This window comes from Crotalus tigris, unplaced genomic scaffold, assembly GCF_016545835.1.
Source record: "Crotalus tigris isolate CLP2741 ecotype Arizona unplaced genomic scaffold, ASM1654583v1 scf7180000017680.1116333, whole genome shotgun sequence".
Taxonomy (NCBI): Eukaryota; Metazoa; Chordata; class Lepidosauria; order Squamata; family Viperidae; genus Crotalus; species Crotalus tigris.
The window spans coordinates 850,579-869,818 of NW_024096562.1; positions in this window are offsets into that span (position 1 = coordinate 850,579).

Below are 19,240 nucleotides of genomic sequence, written 5' to 3' on the forward strand. Positions count from 1 at the left end.
CCTTCCCCATTGACTTTGCTGGTCAGAGGTCACAAATGGTGATCACATGACCTGGGACACTTCAACTGTCATAAATAAATGCCAGTTGCCAAGTATCTGAATTCTGATCATGTGACCATGGGGTTGCTGCAATGGTCATGCCAATTTTTTCAGTTCTGTTTAACTTTGAACATTCCCTAAATGAATGGCTGCAAGTTAAGGTCTACTTGTGCTTATATTTGGGCAATCATTCTCTCTCATATATTTATTTTATTAACTGCAGATGTTTCATCTCAATAAATCATATCCTATCATTAGTCATCAACTAGTCATCAATTTCCACTGATGAAATATTTATTGACCAGTCTAAATAACTGAACAAAAAAATAATTCATGCCAGTAGCTCTAACAATTGCTACAGGCAATGAATCACTTAAAAAAATGACAGATAGGAAAAGCACACTGTAGTTGTTGTTGCAAAAGACTTGCACTGTCTAAATCAGGGGTCTTCAAACTTGGTCCTTTTATGACTTGTGGGCTTCAACTCCCAGAATTCCTCAGCCAGCATGCCTGTTCTGTGAGTTGAAGTCCACAAGTCATAAAACGGCCAAGTTTGAAGACCCCTAGTCTAACTGAATTCGCTTGTAGGTGTTTGTGTGTGTTTGTGTGTGTGTGTGTGTGTGTGTGCGTGTGCGCGTGCATGGAAGTTCCAACCAAAGAAAACCAAAGTGGTTAATAGTGTAATGAAATTCAACTGCTTTTATATACTTGAAATGAATTTATAACAAATTCAAATTTCCTGTGCTGTTGTCTAAAAAGCCTATGTGATGGTTCTAACCTGTCAGGAATTTTCAAAGCTAAAGGCTAGATTAAAAATTCAATTTTAATACAGTTGGTTAGATTGTCAAAAAGAAAACCATATAGTGGCAAGTACATTGTCTGTATGTGTGATTAATTAGTCAATAGCTATCACATGAAATAAATATGAAGTCATAATGAATAAATGGCCAAGGATACTAAGGTAACCATAGTTTCCTACATTGCATTACTTAGAACACTACAATTATTTTAGACAGAATTGTAAATATGAATGATCCATACAAGTCAAAATCTAGGAAGGTTTATCATTATTAGGTCTGATGTGTCAAGACCTGTCAAGCATCACTATTTCAGAATTCACTTTATTTTATCACTTCAGACTAGAGTCAATTTCTGTCTATAATGCACAAAAAGCATAAAAGAAGAATATTTGTAGGAACCAGGGTGTATAAAAAAAAGTTGAATTGGGTTTTATCCAAATATTGATGGAGTCCCATTTCAGATGTGCACTTTCTCAATAACATTAATGTATAAATGTTGAAGAAACTTGTAGGTTCCTACAAAGAAAATATGGGGAACCTGAAAAAACACCTAGGGAAATAATGAACAAGATTGCATCTAAAACCAGTGTCCCAGCTTAAAAAATAAAATGAAGAAAATCAGGTAATGTAAATAAACTGCTATTAACAAAGTCTGTTTGTTCTGTATTGCATACACCATTATGTTTGGAAGAGTTAGTAGTAAAGGAAACCAGGCTGCCAAAGAATACTGTGGCTGGACACCATCAAAGATGACACCTGCCAGAGCATTAAAAAACTCAAAAAAGCAGTGCAAGATGGGACGACATGAATTGCCAAGAGTCAGATGTGACTGATTGGATATTATTATCATTATCAAGAAAAGGAATACATATGAAAAATGGCAGAAGGTAACAATCACACAGGCAGAATTCCTAACAGAATAGAAAAGAGCTGGAAGGGACCTTGGAGGTCTTCTAGTCCAGTCCCCTGCTTGAGCAGGAGAACCCATGCCTTTTTTTGTCATAGAACGCCCAGAACAGAGTTCTGGCACCTTTTCTGGATGGAACCTTGTAGGCAAGGCGGGTTGTATGATGTGTGTGAGTTCCGGCACCTTTTTTTTTTTTTTTTTTTACAAAAGAAGCACTGGGAGAACCTATACCATTTCAGACTGTTTAGTCTCTTCTTAAACATTTCCAGTGATGGAGCACCCAAGATTTCTGAAGGCAAGCTGTTCCACTGGTTAATTGTCCTCACTGTTAGGAAGTTTCTCCTTAATTCCAGGTTGCTTCTCTCTTTGGTCAGTTTCCAACTATTGTTTCTTGTCTTGAGTCAATACAATCTGTCTAGCTTAACCAGTTACTTAGCAAAGGTTGTAGTCTACAATCTTAAAAGTTATTTCACACAATGTAGGACAAAAGTTTGCCTTCTCTGGAATGTTATTTTTATTTTCTATCTTTAATAATGATAACATTCCCAATTGAATGAAGAATGTATTATCTTCCTTTGGGTAAGGGTCAGGATGGAAAGTTTGGACAACTGAATGGCAATCATAATGCCTTCACTTTAGTGTGGACATTTTATTACCTAAGAAATTTACCCATAAATTGTATTTATTGAAAAATATCTATTATACATATCTATAGATAATATACATAAATTGGAGGTGATCAAGGGGATTACAATATAGGACAATTGATTTGATATACCTTATCTCACACTTTCATTCCATGTACATATAAAAATTACATCTGAATGTAGACCGAACTTACTCTTCCTTATATTATTATTTAAATATATATTTCTGAATGTTAAAAACAGAATGTCTAGTATGTCTGAAAGAATAACTTGTCCCTGAAGGAATACAGTATTATCTGTATATGCATATGCAACATAGATCTTCTTGGTTTCATTTCTTAATGTATGATTTATTTTGCTTTACTCTTTCAATATCTCAAATAATCTTGTAACCTACCTAGGGGCTTCTGGTTATTGAGAAAATTTAAAATATAACATATTAATCAGAAAAGGGAAAAGCCATATTTCCCTGATAAAAGTATAAAAGGAGAATTTTTCAGCTTCTTCTATGTCAGCCCTTAGAAGTTTTCCTTCAGAATTAGTTTCTATAATAGAAACTGTTGAATGGTCAAGTTCCCATCTGAAACTTGAAATGGAATAAATAATTGTTCTTTATTTAATTCTTTGAACAAACAACAGCCACAGATGGCAGCCCTTGGTTATTTCCTTGAAATCTGATACAATACAGCTTGAAATATGAAATTAGTATTGACAGTGTAGAGGATTTGTTTAGGGTAAATTGAGGGATGGGAAAAATGGAGTAACATTAAATATTCAAGGCCCTTACTTATTTTACCAATTATTCTAGACAGTTCAAACATTCTGTGTTATTCAGGAAAAAAAATGATTTTTAAAAGATGGTAGAAAAGATTAGCAGTTTTGGTGGTGAGAACAAAGGGGCATCTTAAAAATATCATTTAGTTCCTTTTACTTGTGCAAAAGACAAAATGTGTTAAAGCAACCTAAATAGAAAGAGAACATGCATACATATTTAGAAATATAAATGCAGTATTTTTTTCCTTGTTTTGATGGTTTAAGAAACATATTATATAGTTACTGTATACTTATGCTTTTAGCAGAAATGAGATGCATGACGTTGCTTACACAACTGATTTGTGAAACTTGCATTCTGCCAAATAAGAAGATATTTCCCATATATGTCATAGAAAATAATTAATAACTTAATAATGTTTTGTTCATTACATGTATACAGCATGGCCACTAATATATTGTGAGCTTAGTGGTCTTCGTGCAGATGTTTCATTATCAAACTAGGTAACATTAAATGATGACCTGATGCACTGATGTCATCTGTTTTGGCAGTAAATGACTGCAAGAAAACCATCATGTTCAGACAGCACCAAGGACCCCATAATTCAACTATTAGTTTCAAATATTCTCTTTTATAGGCACTTATGCTTCGTCAGAAAAGAGAAAACATATCATCCAAAATGGTGATGCTAATTCCTCATATCAATGTTGATGTAAATTAAGAAATAATTATAAGAATGTTAATAGATACAAAATATATCACACTAAATTTATTCAATAGGCATTTCCCCAGCAGTGACTGAGTATCTGTGTATCATCTAGTCTTATCCAACCAATATTATGCCAAAATAGTAGTAATGAGACTTGCTTTGTATCCTTAGCAATGCTGCCATACTTTCAAGTATAGATAAACTATACAGTGTTACAAACACACACTTTTAACATGCATGGCCATAATATGCATGTTTCCTTAGTATAAACAAAGGTGCATTAGTTTTCTTCATCAGATTCTTAAATATTTGAAAGTTTTAAATTAATGCATAATTAATAATTGCATGGATGATGACTTTGAAGTGGAGGGGGTGAGGTTATTTTTTCCCATCTTTCTAATTGAATGTCTCTGTAATATCATGAATTTAGTTTTTCCAACCTATCACCATGCTAGATACTTACTATGAGTTAAGAATGTATTTATTTTATTTATTTTATTTTTATTTTATGAGACTTATATACCGCTTTAAGTGCAAGCACTCTCTAAGCGGTGTACACCAGTAAGCAATGTATATATATATTTACATTGCCCCTAACAATCTGGGTCCTCATTTTACCTACCTCGGAAGGATGGAAGGCTGAGTCAACCTTGAGCCAGTGAGATTTGAACTGCTGACCTGCTGAACACAGTCAGCTAAAGTGGCCTGCAGTACTGCACTCTAACTGCTGCGCCACCTCCGGTCTTGTCTTCTCTTTTGCTCTGTATTCCTCTGCCATACTAAAATTTCAGTATTCAAAACTTTCCTGAGCATTTTCTACTATTTTTAAGGCAAGTGTTTGGAATGTTTGGGTGCTTATTTTTTATAATTTACCAGCTGTTAAGCTTTTACATATTGAGGGAGCCCCAAAAATATAGCCATAATTCACTCATTTTATAGCGGTCCTGTTTTCCCTCCAAATATATATGCAGTTGATCACCTAGGGCTGCTATTAGGAAAAACAGTTTTAAAATCTTTTTGATTGTTAGTGTCATTACATTGCCTGTTTATTATTACATAGCCATCAATTTGCATAACATTTTACAGAGTATGAAGAAGTATAAATATTGCCTTAAGAGGATTGTAATCTAAATTTCTGGAACTGGTGGAGGCAATAGCTGCATTTATTTATTTTGGACCAAATGAAAAATCAAATTGAGCATGTTGCATTTTCAGGATCCAATCTGAGTCGGTTACTGGGACCAGAGATTTTGAACTCAGGAAACTTTTGTCTCTATATGTGCATGCAAAGAGAGAGAAGTTCCCTAAGCATGGGGTTCCAGCATGAATCCAAAAGCTCAAAGGACTAAATCTCTGCCCTTGGTGACCAACTCAGATTGGATCCTGCAACATTATCCTGGAACGCATATGTTTGCCTTCATTTGTGTAGCATTTGGCTCAACTTCACTTCCATATAAAATGTGGGGAGTGACAGAAAAATAAGCATGATCATAAGACTAGAGCCACTTGCATTACTAGCAGTACAGTGAAAAAAAACATTACGGCTGAACCACGTTCCTTCCTTCTTCCTCTGTTGCCTCAGTTTACAATTTTGGCCAGTCAGAATGATAGTTTTGTTTTTCCTTCAATGTCAGATTTTACTAGTAAAAATCATGAGACCTCCAGGCCAGATGGTAGCTGCAAACAAACCAGTTCTTTCCATTGCTGCTGCTGTTAAAATTTCATAATGAAAGAGAGGCAGAGATTAATTATTAGTATCAAAGTGATATAAGCATTAAAAATGCTTGTGCAAATGAATGAGATGATGTCAAAAGGGACACAAGACAAACTTTTAGTAACAGAACCTTGATACTGTTTACTTGTTTATGTATATATTTATTTATGCACAATTTACTAGTTTACTGGGTGATTTTCCTCAATAAATCAATGGATAGCTATAATGTTTTGTTTAATTTTGATTATTTTTATTTGGTTTTATGATTTGCATGAAGAACAGATCATATTTTTGTCACATTTGTGAAGAAATATTGAAAAATCAAAAAAATTCATAACCTTTTAAGTGTCACTAAATCTCTTGACTGTGTTTGGTGGTACTTTTTGACCTGTTTCTTTCTATCTATGCTCAAGTGTATGTTTTTTTAATCAAGAATAAGTATATTCTTAAATATTACCTGTTTGGTGTTTGGTTACAGCACTCTAAGAGCAGAGAGAAGTAGAGATCCTATTATGCCATTACTGGGATTTAAATGACTTCCATCACCCTTCTTAAACTGGAGGAATGCCTTTGTTTTGCACAGGCCTGGATGGATCACCCTTAAAAGGTGTTGGTGGCTTTCTGCTAACAAAATTATATAGAGTATTTTGCCTCTTCGCTTTTGTTCTTCTTTACCACAAATCCTTCTGTCAATGAAGTTAATAAAATGTGACCCTTTCAGCCACTGTTGGCTCATATACTCTTTCCAATGGCTGGAGCTGTAAAAAGGTTGAAGAGTGATCATAGAAAGCAAAGAAGGCAATGATCTAAATGATTAGGGCAGGGGAGCAGAACCTGAGGGACATGGAAGAAGCAAGCAGGCTAGATCAGGTCAGAAAGAGTCTTCTGTGAAGCTACAGGAAAAACAAAAATGTCATTCTGTGGAAAGTGGATGATAAGGAAAGCACTAACTCAAAACAGTTTCATGTCTGTGAAGCAACAAATGCAAGCATTAGAATTAATGAGAATATAAAAATATAAAACAGAAGGATTTTACCTTACCACATTACTGAAAATTAAACTTATTTCTAAAAATCTATGAATTCTTAAAGGATAAAAGTGATTTTTGTAATGACTTAAAATGATAGAAAGAAAATCTTTCTGTAGCAATGTAGGAAAATAAGAATAACTTTCCAGCATTGTTCTATATCAATAGCCAATTATTTTCCTCTGGATGTTCCGGCTGCCTGCTAATGCACTGACAATGAGTTAGCTTTTAAAAGAACTCTCATTTCAAAGCTGACCCTTTAATTTTGAAGTATTACAGAAATTACATTCTTCACTTTTAAGAACTGTATATGAGCTAAGTCATTTGATCTCTCTTTGGACAAAGGTACCTTCTATTTCTGGTTATATTTTATAAAAGTGTAGTATATGTCTGAGCAGTTGTTGTGCTCAAATTATTACTTTTTTCACTGTTTCTTTAAGGACTATCTTTACCGTCATTATGAATAGAGGTAGACCATGTGTGATTACGTCATAGGGATTGAGGGAACATATTACTGGTGTCATCTCCTCTAGCTACAATGCAGACCATGTTTAGAAACATTAAAAAGATCACAATACTGCCAACAAATTCTTAAGGCCAGTATTTTACAAATACTGTTTGCAGGAATTAAAGCAGTGTCTTGTCATTTAATAGGACTGAATATAGCTTTGTGAAACTTTAAAACTGATTTGGAAGAAGTGCTTTGGTTCTTGTGTTTGAAAATTTTCTATTATTCATTAAAGTAGACATTTTCTTGCGACATCTATAAAAACTTGGAAAAAAAAACCTTTGTGTGTTGTTTAAGAACCTTGCTTAAAATAGAACTCCTTAAAGCAGAAGCAACTTTTTTCAGACTTTTGTAGAAGCTAGAGAAGGAGAAGCATGTAGATGTGAGGCAGGGGAAGAGATTGTTTTTAATGAACAGTAGAGAGATGCTTAGTGCCTGTTCACATGAAGGTCAAAGCTGGTTACTCTTCTGAATGTTCATTACAAGCCTTAAGAACAAAGCCAGAATTGAGAAGACAGCAACAGATAGCAAGTGCCAACTCTTTAAAGAAGCTGAAGTAATAGTGGATGACCTGCTGTAAGATTAGATAGACTGACTACAAAAAATGGCATGAAAAAGTAGCAACAATGGTGCATTGGAAGATTTGCAAGAAATGCCATTTGTCTGCAAGCAACAACTGGTGGAACCATAAAACAAAGAAAGTCACAGAAAATGAAGAAGCTAAGGGTTTTCTGAGACTTTAGAATTCAAACAGACAGGCACCTGGCACATAACATTCCAGATTTAACAATTGTCAATAAGAAAAATAAAAAAAGGCTGGATGTGGCAGTACCTGAAGACAGCCGAAGAGAAGAGAAAGAAGTGGAGAAGATAACAACACGCAAAGACCTGAAAATAGAAATAAAATGACTGTGGCAAAAAAAACAAAAAACCCAAGGTTAATATCAATAGTAATAGGTGCCTTGAGTGAAATCCCAACACAACTGGAGCACCACATGAACACCATCAGGAATGTCAAATTCACCATCAGTCAATTGCAAACAGCAGCTTTACTTGGAACAGCTTACATCCTGCAACAATATGTGTAACACCATCAAACATTCACATATGCCTATCCTAAGTCCATGGGAAGGATTCGAAAAGAAGGAAAAAATGTAAAATCCAGTCTGAACATTTTATTGACTGTGCGATAAATCAATATAATAATGTAATGTAATGTAATGTAATGTAATATATAATACTCCCAGTATGTTTTAGAAAAATTAGTAAATTACAGCAACTATTCTCAAAGTTTTAGTAGTATTCTTGCAACTTTAGTAGAAATGTCTACAGATTAAAAATTAAATAAAAAAGCAGAGAGCAGCTCTGAAGGTACTGTGCTGTATCTCAAAGACTGGGAATTCAGTCAGACTGCTATGACTCTTGCACAGGGATGCTGATATTCAATAAAATAGCCCAATCTGGGAAAAATTAGCAGCAATAGCTAAAATTAGCAGTGCTTTCCACTGAACAAGGAAGGAGTACAGTTTATTTATTACAAATGGTTAGCTTCATGGTATAGAATTTGCTATGGAAGTTTTGGGATCCATTGGGGAAAATATCAAGATTAATTCAGGTTCATTATGGATCGCTAGGAATACCTTTTGGATCAACAAACAGCTTTCCTGATAAGTTTTAAGTATATAACAAATACTGAATTTCCTAACATTTCATATTTCAAAAGTTGTCCAGTGGCTGATGATTTCTTCCTTAGATTATACTGGCTGTAGGTACATGCAAGGTGAATATCAATATTTTGAGCTCAACATCTGTTATTCCATTCATATTCTCATCCTAGACCCAATTGTATCAAATTGGAAGCAGCAGTGTAGAAAATTAGGAACAAATCAGAAAAGACTACAGCTGTGAAATGAATCAAGTCACTGTTTCCACATTTAGTACTTCCTTGGGAATAAAAGACTTTAAACATATTTTGGGAGCTTACAACTATCGAGACAAGAATGTGTTTCCCTAATTACTGACTAATGCTGGTTACACAGTACAGCTCACTATATTTTAATACCAACAGATGCATAAACATTTTTTTAAAAAAAATATTAATCAATTAAAAAAATTGAATGATTACATTGTTGACATCATTTAACGTACAACTGCATTATGCAAAAATTATAAAAGACCTTCTGCTACAGATATTGAGACTTACTCCTTAACAGATTCAATTGCTAATATTCATAGAAAATAAAATGGGTGGGGTTTGTTTTTACTCTATAGTTTAATACCAACTTCTTTCAGTGGGGTATACAAGCGTGCGCTCGTGAACACACACACATGCACACACAGAGACACAAACCAGATTTTGATACTTTTCTCACCCAACACATTAAAAACATATTTCTGCATGTATGTGTATTCAGAAGTAACTTAAAGGAAAACTTATAGGAAATAGCATATATTTTGGAGGGGAAATCCACTATCTACCTCTGTCAGGAAGATCTAAGAAACAAAAATGTTTCATTGTTTGGTTGTTATCTAATCATTATTTTGTGGTTTGGTTTATACAGCTAGGTGGCAGCACCAAACCAGCTTTGGCAACCTTGAAAAGCTAAAAGGAACAAGTTTGTGTTTGAATAGGAAACCACCAGGAAATCTCAAGGCTAATGGCTAGCCCTAAGAGATTAAAAGAGGTTAAAAAGAAAATCTAAAGAGAAACAACATCTGTGTTGTTGCCAAGGAAACTAAGACGACATATCCACCAATATGAAGATATTTCCATCTTTATAGGGTCATGAAAAAATATTAGGGAGAACCTCCTCAAAAATATGCAAGACTGGAAAGCCAGATTAAATGTTTGCCAGAGTTCACGCTAAAATACATGCATGCATCTCTCTCTCTTTCTCTCTCTCTCTCTCTCCCCCTCCCTCCCTCCCTCTCCCCATCCGATTATTGTTAGCTGGTTAGTATACGGAATAAAATATGCTTATTGTAACTTCCTTTTCTGGCTGAACTTCATGATAAAATTTTCTTTCTCACACCATATTTTTTGTATCTCAGATTGTAGGGGAAATTGGTGAATCATTAAATCATAGGTAGATATTAAAGTATTAAGCTTCTCTTCCCTGGGTGAAGAAATCCTAATAGGAAATCCCCTCAGATACCTTTCCAGAAATAATTTTTAAACAATCTCTTGACACAAATTTGAATCACAAAATTAATGAAACTCCTCAGTTGAAGTCCTAGAATTCACAGCATGCAGGGAGTGGCAACTTTTCTATATTTCTGAAAACAAAAAACAAGTAAAAAGCAAAGATTTGAATTATTTCTTCTTCTTTCCATATTTCAGCTCCACTGTAATATAGCAAAACTGGATATTAAAGTGATTCATTTCCTCTACTATTCAAAATATCTAATACAGGACAGGTAAAATGTTAATTGGAGGGGACAAGAATCCACCTCCCAAACTAGCAGATTAATGTCAGCAATGTCTACTCACGTAGAGAAAGTTGAAAGTGATCGGATTGTGTTTAGCCTCATTAGCTGGGAGTACTTTTACATACTGATACAATGTAGAGAACATTAGTTTGTTGGTAAAAATTCAGGAAAAAAAATCCTATTGCTTGGCAATTCAAAATCCTCTCAGTGAAACAAACATCACTTTTGATTTTCCTTCATTTTTTCCCATTTAGGTCCCATTCCAATTCCCATTCTTGATGGAACCTAATTTCTAGAAACTTAACCATAATGCAAGCATATGAAATCCTTCATTATTGTCATCAATGAATTTCCAAGTTTGGAAATCTTGGCTGATGAATGATGTAAAGAGAGCATAAAAGATCTGATACCATTGTAGCTAAAATCATTGTTCTTGGTAAAATAATTGAGCTAGCCAATAGCCATTAGTTACCTTCTGGCCTAAACAAGAATAACTCAAGGCATCTGTAGAACACAAGATGTTGAATGATTGATTTGAAGCAACAGGATTATTCATATGAACTACATTCACCTCCTTGTCTGTCCTAATCACGACATACACATTTCTGTTAGGTGTTGCATGATGATTAATGGTAGTTCTAAAAAAGTAAGTTCAGGAGGTTAGACTTAATCTCAATTTTCTTTCTTTGTTTTAAGTCCCACCACCACCACCTTTACATCAATGAACACTCGCTCAGCTTCAATTTATTTGTCCAGTTATCCCTGCTTTAAGTAATCCAGGTACTGGGCCCTTTTACTTCCTCTGGTTAGATGTAATATGAGAATAGATAATAAAAACCAATAACAAATAAATACCTCATCTCATTTCTTCAGATTAACTGTCATTAATGCTTTCTTTTTTAATAATATTTTATTAATTTTCCTATTAATGCTTTCTTAAAATCAGTGAGTAAAATGCCACATATTACTGAATCATTTGACATGATTCTCTATCAATTTCTCTTATTTTTTATTTTTGTTTTCATTGTAGCAAATGGCTTTAGTAAGATCAGTGTGATGGCAAATTAGGCCTCTTACATAATCTTACAAAGTACAGCAATGCCTTACTTTGACGATTTATGTAAGAAAAATGGCATACTTTATGTTGCAACTGCTGAAGTAGATCTTGGCAGTTCTGAAAATATAATAATAATAGAGGTCATGAAAGGAGAAAGTGGCTTGATAAAATAATGCCGCTAACTTCTCTAAACATCTATCTATTTAATACCACTTTACAATGTCTTGGTAAGGCCACATGCATCCAGTTTTGGTCACCACGATATAAAAAACTGAGACTCTAGAAAGAGTACAGAGTAAAGAAAAGAGCAATAAAGATGATTAGGGGACTGGAGGCTAAAAAAAAAAGGAACAGTTGTTGGAATTAGGTATGTCTAGTTTAACAAAGAGAAGATGAGGGGGGACATGATAACAGTGTTCCAATATCTCAGGGGCTACCACAAAGAAGAGCGGTCAAGCTATTCTCCAAAGCTTCTGAAGGCAGGATAAGAAGCAATGGATGAAAACTAATCAAGGAGAGAAGCAAACTAGAAATAAGGAGAAACTTCCTGACAGTTAGAACAATTAACCAATGGAACAACCTGCCTCCAGAAGTGGTGAATGCTCCAACACTGGACGTTTTTAAGAAGAGACTGGATAGCCATTTGTCTGAAATGGTATAGGGTTTCCTGCCTGAGCAGGGGGTTGGACTCGATGACCTCCAAGGTCCCTTTCAACTATTATTATTATTATTATTATTATTATTATTATTATTATTATTATTATCATCATCATCATCATCATCATATACAGCATGTTTAGAACTGGGTGAGAATATTGATCCTTTATTATTTTACAACTGAATTTCCTGGGGAAGGCTCCCAAGAAGCTAAAAACCTTTGAACGTAAACAGAAGTGGTGTTTTAATTCTATGAGGGACAGAAGCATACAATATTGAAGTGGAAGTAACATAAAGCTACAGTTTTGATAAATTTGAGAACTGAGATAACTATTAAGATTTTCTCTTTGAAAAAAAATATTGAGGCAAAATATAAGAAATCAATTCTTTGTTTTAAGAGTGGGAAATGAACTTTGAATAACATCTAGTGGTAGGTTTGTGTATAGCACTATTCCTAGCTTGGGAGAACAGCTGGCAATAAAGGAAAATATTTTGGTATACTTATCACCCTCACCTTGTTGAATTATAAATACCTACTTAGCTTGGACTTTTAACTTCAAGAGCTAATGGGACAGAAAGAAAAATTTGAGCTTGGACTACACCTGGCTGGGAGAGACTGTTGAGCTGTTTTCAGAAGGTTGAACATTTTGAACACTTCAAACATTGTGGATTACAACCTTGCCTGATTAACAACTTTTTGGATACTTGAGTCAAAGGATTACTATAAAATATTGCTTTCAGGACTAAACCTATACTTTGGAATCTATTGGATTATAAAGAATACATATAAAGACCAGAAAACTAGAGGAAATTTTGATCTACTCTTACTGAGTCTGGTGATACTAGAGGATCTCCAGAAATGATGCCTCAAGAAAAAACAAACACTTTCCAGAAGGAAATATATCCTATGCTATAGCTAATTCACCAAACAATTGTTGCATGCAAAGAGGACATAAAAAGAAATCATAATGAGACTAAAAACAACTGAGACAATATAAATGAGAAAATCTCCAAATTAAATCTACAACTAGAAAGTTCCCAGATAATTACTACAAAGTATGAACAAATAATCCAGAAATCAGAAGATGAAACAGAGGGAATAGATTTAGAGATGGAAGAGATAAAAGAAGGGAAATATAAACGACTATATACAGACAAAATACTGCAAGATTTAGCTATAACAATGAAAATACAAAAGACCTTTTACCCCTTAGGCTTGCAAAATATATCTGTTGGCAAGGAAGAAGATTTTTAAAAAGGGAATATAGAGCTGTTAAGGGAAATGTCACAACTTGGGAGACAGGGAATGAAAAGAGAAATGGAGGGAGAAAGGAACTGGGAGTTGTTTAAGGAATATAAATGGATGGAATTCCCCCTCTCCCAAAATACCCCACCTAAATTGTTTTCCTCATGCCAAACAATTTTTATAAAAATAGAAAGAAAATTCAGGGTGATCTAATTGCCCTGGCTTGGAAAGTGACTTGGCAAAGAAAGAAAGTGAGAGTCAGATTTAAAAAACAGAAGATTTGACCTTTTAGAGGGGGCAATATATATTTTATTACTTGTTTGAATAAGATTAAAAGAATGGATGACCCTTAGATATAATTAGACTTTTATAATGAAAGATATAATTTAGAATTAAGATAACATTTCCCCCCTCTTTTTTGGATTTGGGAAACATGAAGATAAGAGGAGGATTTGAATAAAATGTTTAGCTATATAAATGTAATTAATATTGAGAAAATCATAACTGATAAAGATATTTCAAATACTGATGGGAAATCAAACCTTAACAAGAGCACGAAAAGCAGGATATTGATAATGAATTGACATTATTGATTTACAAATTGATATTATTTGTATGATATTAATAAAATATGATGAAGATGCTTATATCTAACTTTTTATACATTAACAGTAATAAAAACAGTAATGAGGGGGAAATGGAAAAAATATGAAGAAGAAAGGAGAATCAGGGAAAAATACTGGATTGTGTAGTATTGAATGGATTTATATTGAAAAAGTTAATGTTAAATATTTGAACCCAGACAACATGTTATTTACCAAGCACTAAATATTGTAATTTTAAAAAATTAATAAAACTTTTATATAAAAAAAGAAATTTGCATGTCATATATTGAAAGAATGGTCCTCTGTATCCCAATCACTAATGCTACTAATTGTGGACTTCCAGTGAGTGCCATGGTAAGCTAGATATCCCTGCCAAAGTGGAACAGCATGTATGGCTGCTGGATGCTTGAACCTGGCCAGCAAAATCTCTCTGGAGAAAGGAGAGATCATGGGATAGACCACACGCACTCCATATATTTACTCCTCATGAGTAGATCACAGAAACTGAAATTTTGCGGTCAGCGTATGAGTTGGCTGGGTATTAATGGATACCATCTAAGCTCACAGCCATAACACACAGCCTTTTGTGAATAAAAAGCTCAGCCAAGCCTCATTTCTAAAATCACATTTGGAATTATTGCTTTAGAAATATTAAATGACCAGTTTTTATTGTGTTCACTGGTGAGCCTCCTTTTTCTTAGAGAAAGAAGTTTTAAACACAGCTTTAAGTACCAGGAAAATATTATTTTGGAATAAACAGAAAAAGGATGTTTAAAGTATTGATTTTGGAAAGTCAAAAATGGATCAAGGGTCCAGATGGAAGTAGAATAAAAATCTGAAATTTACTATAAGAAAATCCTTCCTCTGGGAAACTATGGTTGAGGGGTTTTTTTGGTAAAAAAAATGGAATAGGACTTTGAAAGCTGGACACACTAAGGGAAATAGAAAAAATAAAGTTTATAATTAAAGGAGAAGAATACTTAAATTCAACTTGTTAATAAAGAATGGAGCAAAATACTTTAACAGTAGATTTTTTTGAAGGATATTTTTTAACAATGGACTCAGGAATTAAGAATGTCTGAGACCATATTATAGTTAGTATCATTATCAACACACAAAGAGTGTGTTAATAATGTCGCAGAAGAATAATAAGCTATACTGGATAATACTGAAAGTCATTTGAATATAGATTAAATATGACAAGAGAATGATATGGAAAAAATGATATACTGGCTATACAAATGAAATTAGTTGATGTTTTAATATTTAAAAGGGGCATTCACGTACCAAAGCAAGAGTGATTTGGACAAACTTTTCTTATTGGATGTACAAAATAGATCTTTTAAAATCTTGAAGGATTCCCTGAGAAGGAACCAAAAGTAAAATGAAACCAAGTTCTAAGACATTATTTGAAGGGACTAAAAACCAAGATTGTTAAAAGTATAGGAAAGAATTATAAAGTCAATGTATTTGATCAAATCTAAAATAGATTTATTTCTGGTGACTCTTAATAAGCTTCTCTTGATAAGGAATAAATAACAAAATGTTTAGATTTTGTTTATAGTTAAACAATGGATCATATCAGCCATCCCAGGTAAACAGAAAATACTAGATGAGCTGATATGTTAACAGAAACTTGCATGTCTGAAGATTCAGATTTCCCACTGCCACATTTAACTGCTTAATCAATTAAAAGGGGTTCTTTCTAAGTTTCTTTCTCTGACCATTAATCCACTGGGGGCTCCAGCCTCTGTTTCCCGATTGTTTCCTAGACAGCATTTCTTTCCCTGATTCTCGAGGTTATCCACACATTTCATTACAGATATGAGATGAAGAGATGGGATAAGTTACTAAAATTGGTTATACTTGTAATAAAGGAGGAATTTATTTCTTTATATACTTTTTTTCTTTTCTACCATATTTATTCTTTGTATTATTATATTTTTGTAGATTGTGTTAGATTTTATTTTTTTCTAATTCAATTTTTTTCTAATTGTAATCTTCAATCACAATTATCACAAACAACCTAATGCTACTCATTGTGAAGTGTTCTACTTTGGTGTTACTGTTGATTAAAACGTATAATAATGATGATGATGATGATGATAAAGTTGGAAGGAACCTTGGAGGTCATTTACTCCAACCCCTTGCTCAGGCAGGAAACCCTATACCATTTCGGACAAATGGCTGCCGAGTTTCTTCTTTAAAACTTCCAGTGTTGGCGCATTCACCACTTCTGGAGGCAGGTTGTTCCACTGGTTAATTGTTCTAACTGTCAGGAAGTTTCTCCTTAGTTTTAGGTTGCTTCTCTCTTTGGTTAGTTTCCACTCGTTGCTTCTTGTCCTGCCTTCAGGTGCTTTGGAAAATAGCTTGACTCCCTCTTCTCTGTGGCAGCCCCTGAGATATTGGAACACTGCTATCATGTCCCCCCTCGTCCTTCTCTTCATTAAACTAGACATATCCAATTCCAGCAACCTTATATGTTTTAGCCTCCAATCCCCTAACCATCTTTGTTGCTCTTCTCTGTACTCTTTCTAGAGTCTCAACATCTTTTTTTACATTGTGGTGACCAAAACTGGATGCAGTATTCCAAGTGTGGACTTACCAAGGCATTGTAAAGTGGTATTGATACTTCACGTGATCTTGATTTTATCCCTCTGTTAATGCAGCCTAGCACTATGTTGGCTTTTTTGGCAGCTGCAGCACACTTCTGGCTCATATTTAAATGATTGTCCACTAGGACTCCGAGATCCCTCTCTACTATTGAGCGAGGTACCCCTATACTATACCTGTACATTTGTTTTTTCTTGCCTAAATGTAGAACCTTACTTTTTTCACCACTGAATTTCATTTTGTTAGATAGCGCCCAGTGTTCAAGTCTGTCCAGATCCTCCTGTATCCTAAGCCTGTCTTCTGGAGTGTTGGCTATTCCTGCCAGCTTGGTGTCGTCTGCAAATTTATATATTAATATAAAGTTGTCTAATAGTAAAATGAACCAATATTCTATTTCAGCTTGCCAAAGACACTTAAACATTCCTATATTATTTACTTGAAATCAACATTCTATTAGTTGGTGTTCAGTTTTTAATAAGAAGTATCAAATATATTTATCATTTCTTCTATTTATATCAACTCTTGATTTCAAAATAATATGTGCTGCCAAAATTCAGGTTGTTTAGTATATCTAGGAACATGTCTAAGAATCATTATCATTTACTTTTTAAAAACTCTTAATAATATAATGTAAGCAAGCAGTACAGTCATGGTATAGATGACTACAGCTATAATTTACAAGAAAAGAGACATCCCTAATTAATTAACAATAATGTAATACTTGCATTTACTTGTATCTAGTAAAAAAGGTTTATTTAAAATCTTCCTGTGTTCAGTTTCAGATTTTCTAAAAAATATGTTTTCTATCACATTCTTCCTGCTTTTGAAAACTATCTGTCTTCTGTACACTGAGCATTAATCAATATAGATTTTATCTAATAGCCATCCCTATTATAAGACATAATGCTTCTTTAAGCTGAGTTGGAGTTTTCAAACAACCATACTTCTAATTTAAATGCAATCCAAAGCTGATTTACTAGGGCATGCATGCCATTGACCTTAATGGGATTTGTTCCTGAGTAAACATTTATGTATTTACTTAAAAGATTTATATATCTCAGCAGCAATTTCCAGGATGGTTTATATAAAATTATGCTGTAATTACCTAAGCAGCAGTTGTTCTGAAAACATTGAAATCATATTGTTGAATGATTTCATATATGAGGTATTGTAATGATACTTTTCAAACATGATTACTTATCCATACAATTATTTGACTACAATGAATAGATATGAAGAATATGTAAACTGTTGTACACTTTATCATATCATCCCCATCATATCTATACTTTATCATTCAATTACATTATCTGAATGCTAATGATAATATTGTAAACCTGATATTCTTACTTCAGCATTTTTTAAACATTTACATTTTAAATTATAATGAGTAGAAAAATTTTGTTTTATTTAAAAAAAAATTAAACATTTAGAACGCATTACATATACAGTAAGATGATCTGCTGTGGTTCTCTCTCTTTTAGCACACAGAATTCTGAATATGAGAATCCCCTGAAAATGTCATTCAATGATCCCAATCTTCCACGTTGCACTTGTAACAAGCCTCTTGTCTGCTCATATATGATATATATTTCTAGGGATGAAAGTGGAGATTGCAAGGGTCAACCATATCATCGACATGTACTCCCTGTAGCTGTCCCATCTCTTTGGTTGTGTAGCAATCAAGACATTACTCAGCAGAGCAAAAGCAGCTCTTCCCCTGTTTTCTCAGTTGTCCTCTCTTTCTGAGCCATAGGCAATTTGGCTAGGGATTGGCTCCACTCCATTCCATCTAACAAGAGATTTCACACTCAAATGAGTATGACAAGTTAACAGCTGCTCTCTCCAGCTGAAATTCCTTGCTCAGCCTCTGCCTGTTAATAATAGGATCAGCCCTGGATTAACCATTAAGCAAAATAAGCACGTGGTTAGGGCACCAAGGGAAAGGGGGCAACACAGAGTTTTTTTTCTCTTGCTATGATGCCCTTAACTCTTTCACAACCACACTTCAGTTTAATTTATTGAGCCTGCCAGTTGAACAATAGAAATGTTGGGCTGTGCTTAGGGCATCAGTTGACCTTAATCTTGCAGCAATAGGATGGGACTATAGATCCTGCCTTGTTCCAAAGAGTGAAAGGAGTAGACTACCAAAAGTTGAGAAATCTGCTTTATTTACTTTAATATTAGTTTTCCCAGAAGTCATAAAGTTACACATTCAATTAAACCTATCTCAAAATAATGCCATTCAGTCCTATTATTTGGATGTTTACTGTTTCATTTTTGTTTGAGACACCAGACACCCTTTTCCTTTAATAAATTACATCTAACAAATGTTGCTGCAAAATGCACAAAATGAATAGTTTATCATCTCTTTGTGTATTTTTCAATTTATGAATTAGATGAAGGAAAATAAATGAAGCTGTTTAGATCTTCACTAAAGCTTCTGCAAGAAGAGAGTTTTATTAGCCAGTTTGGTCTAGTGCTTAAGGTACTGTACTAGAAAGCAAGAG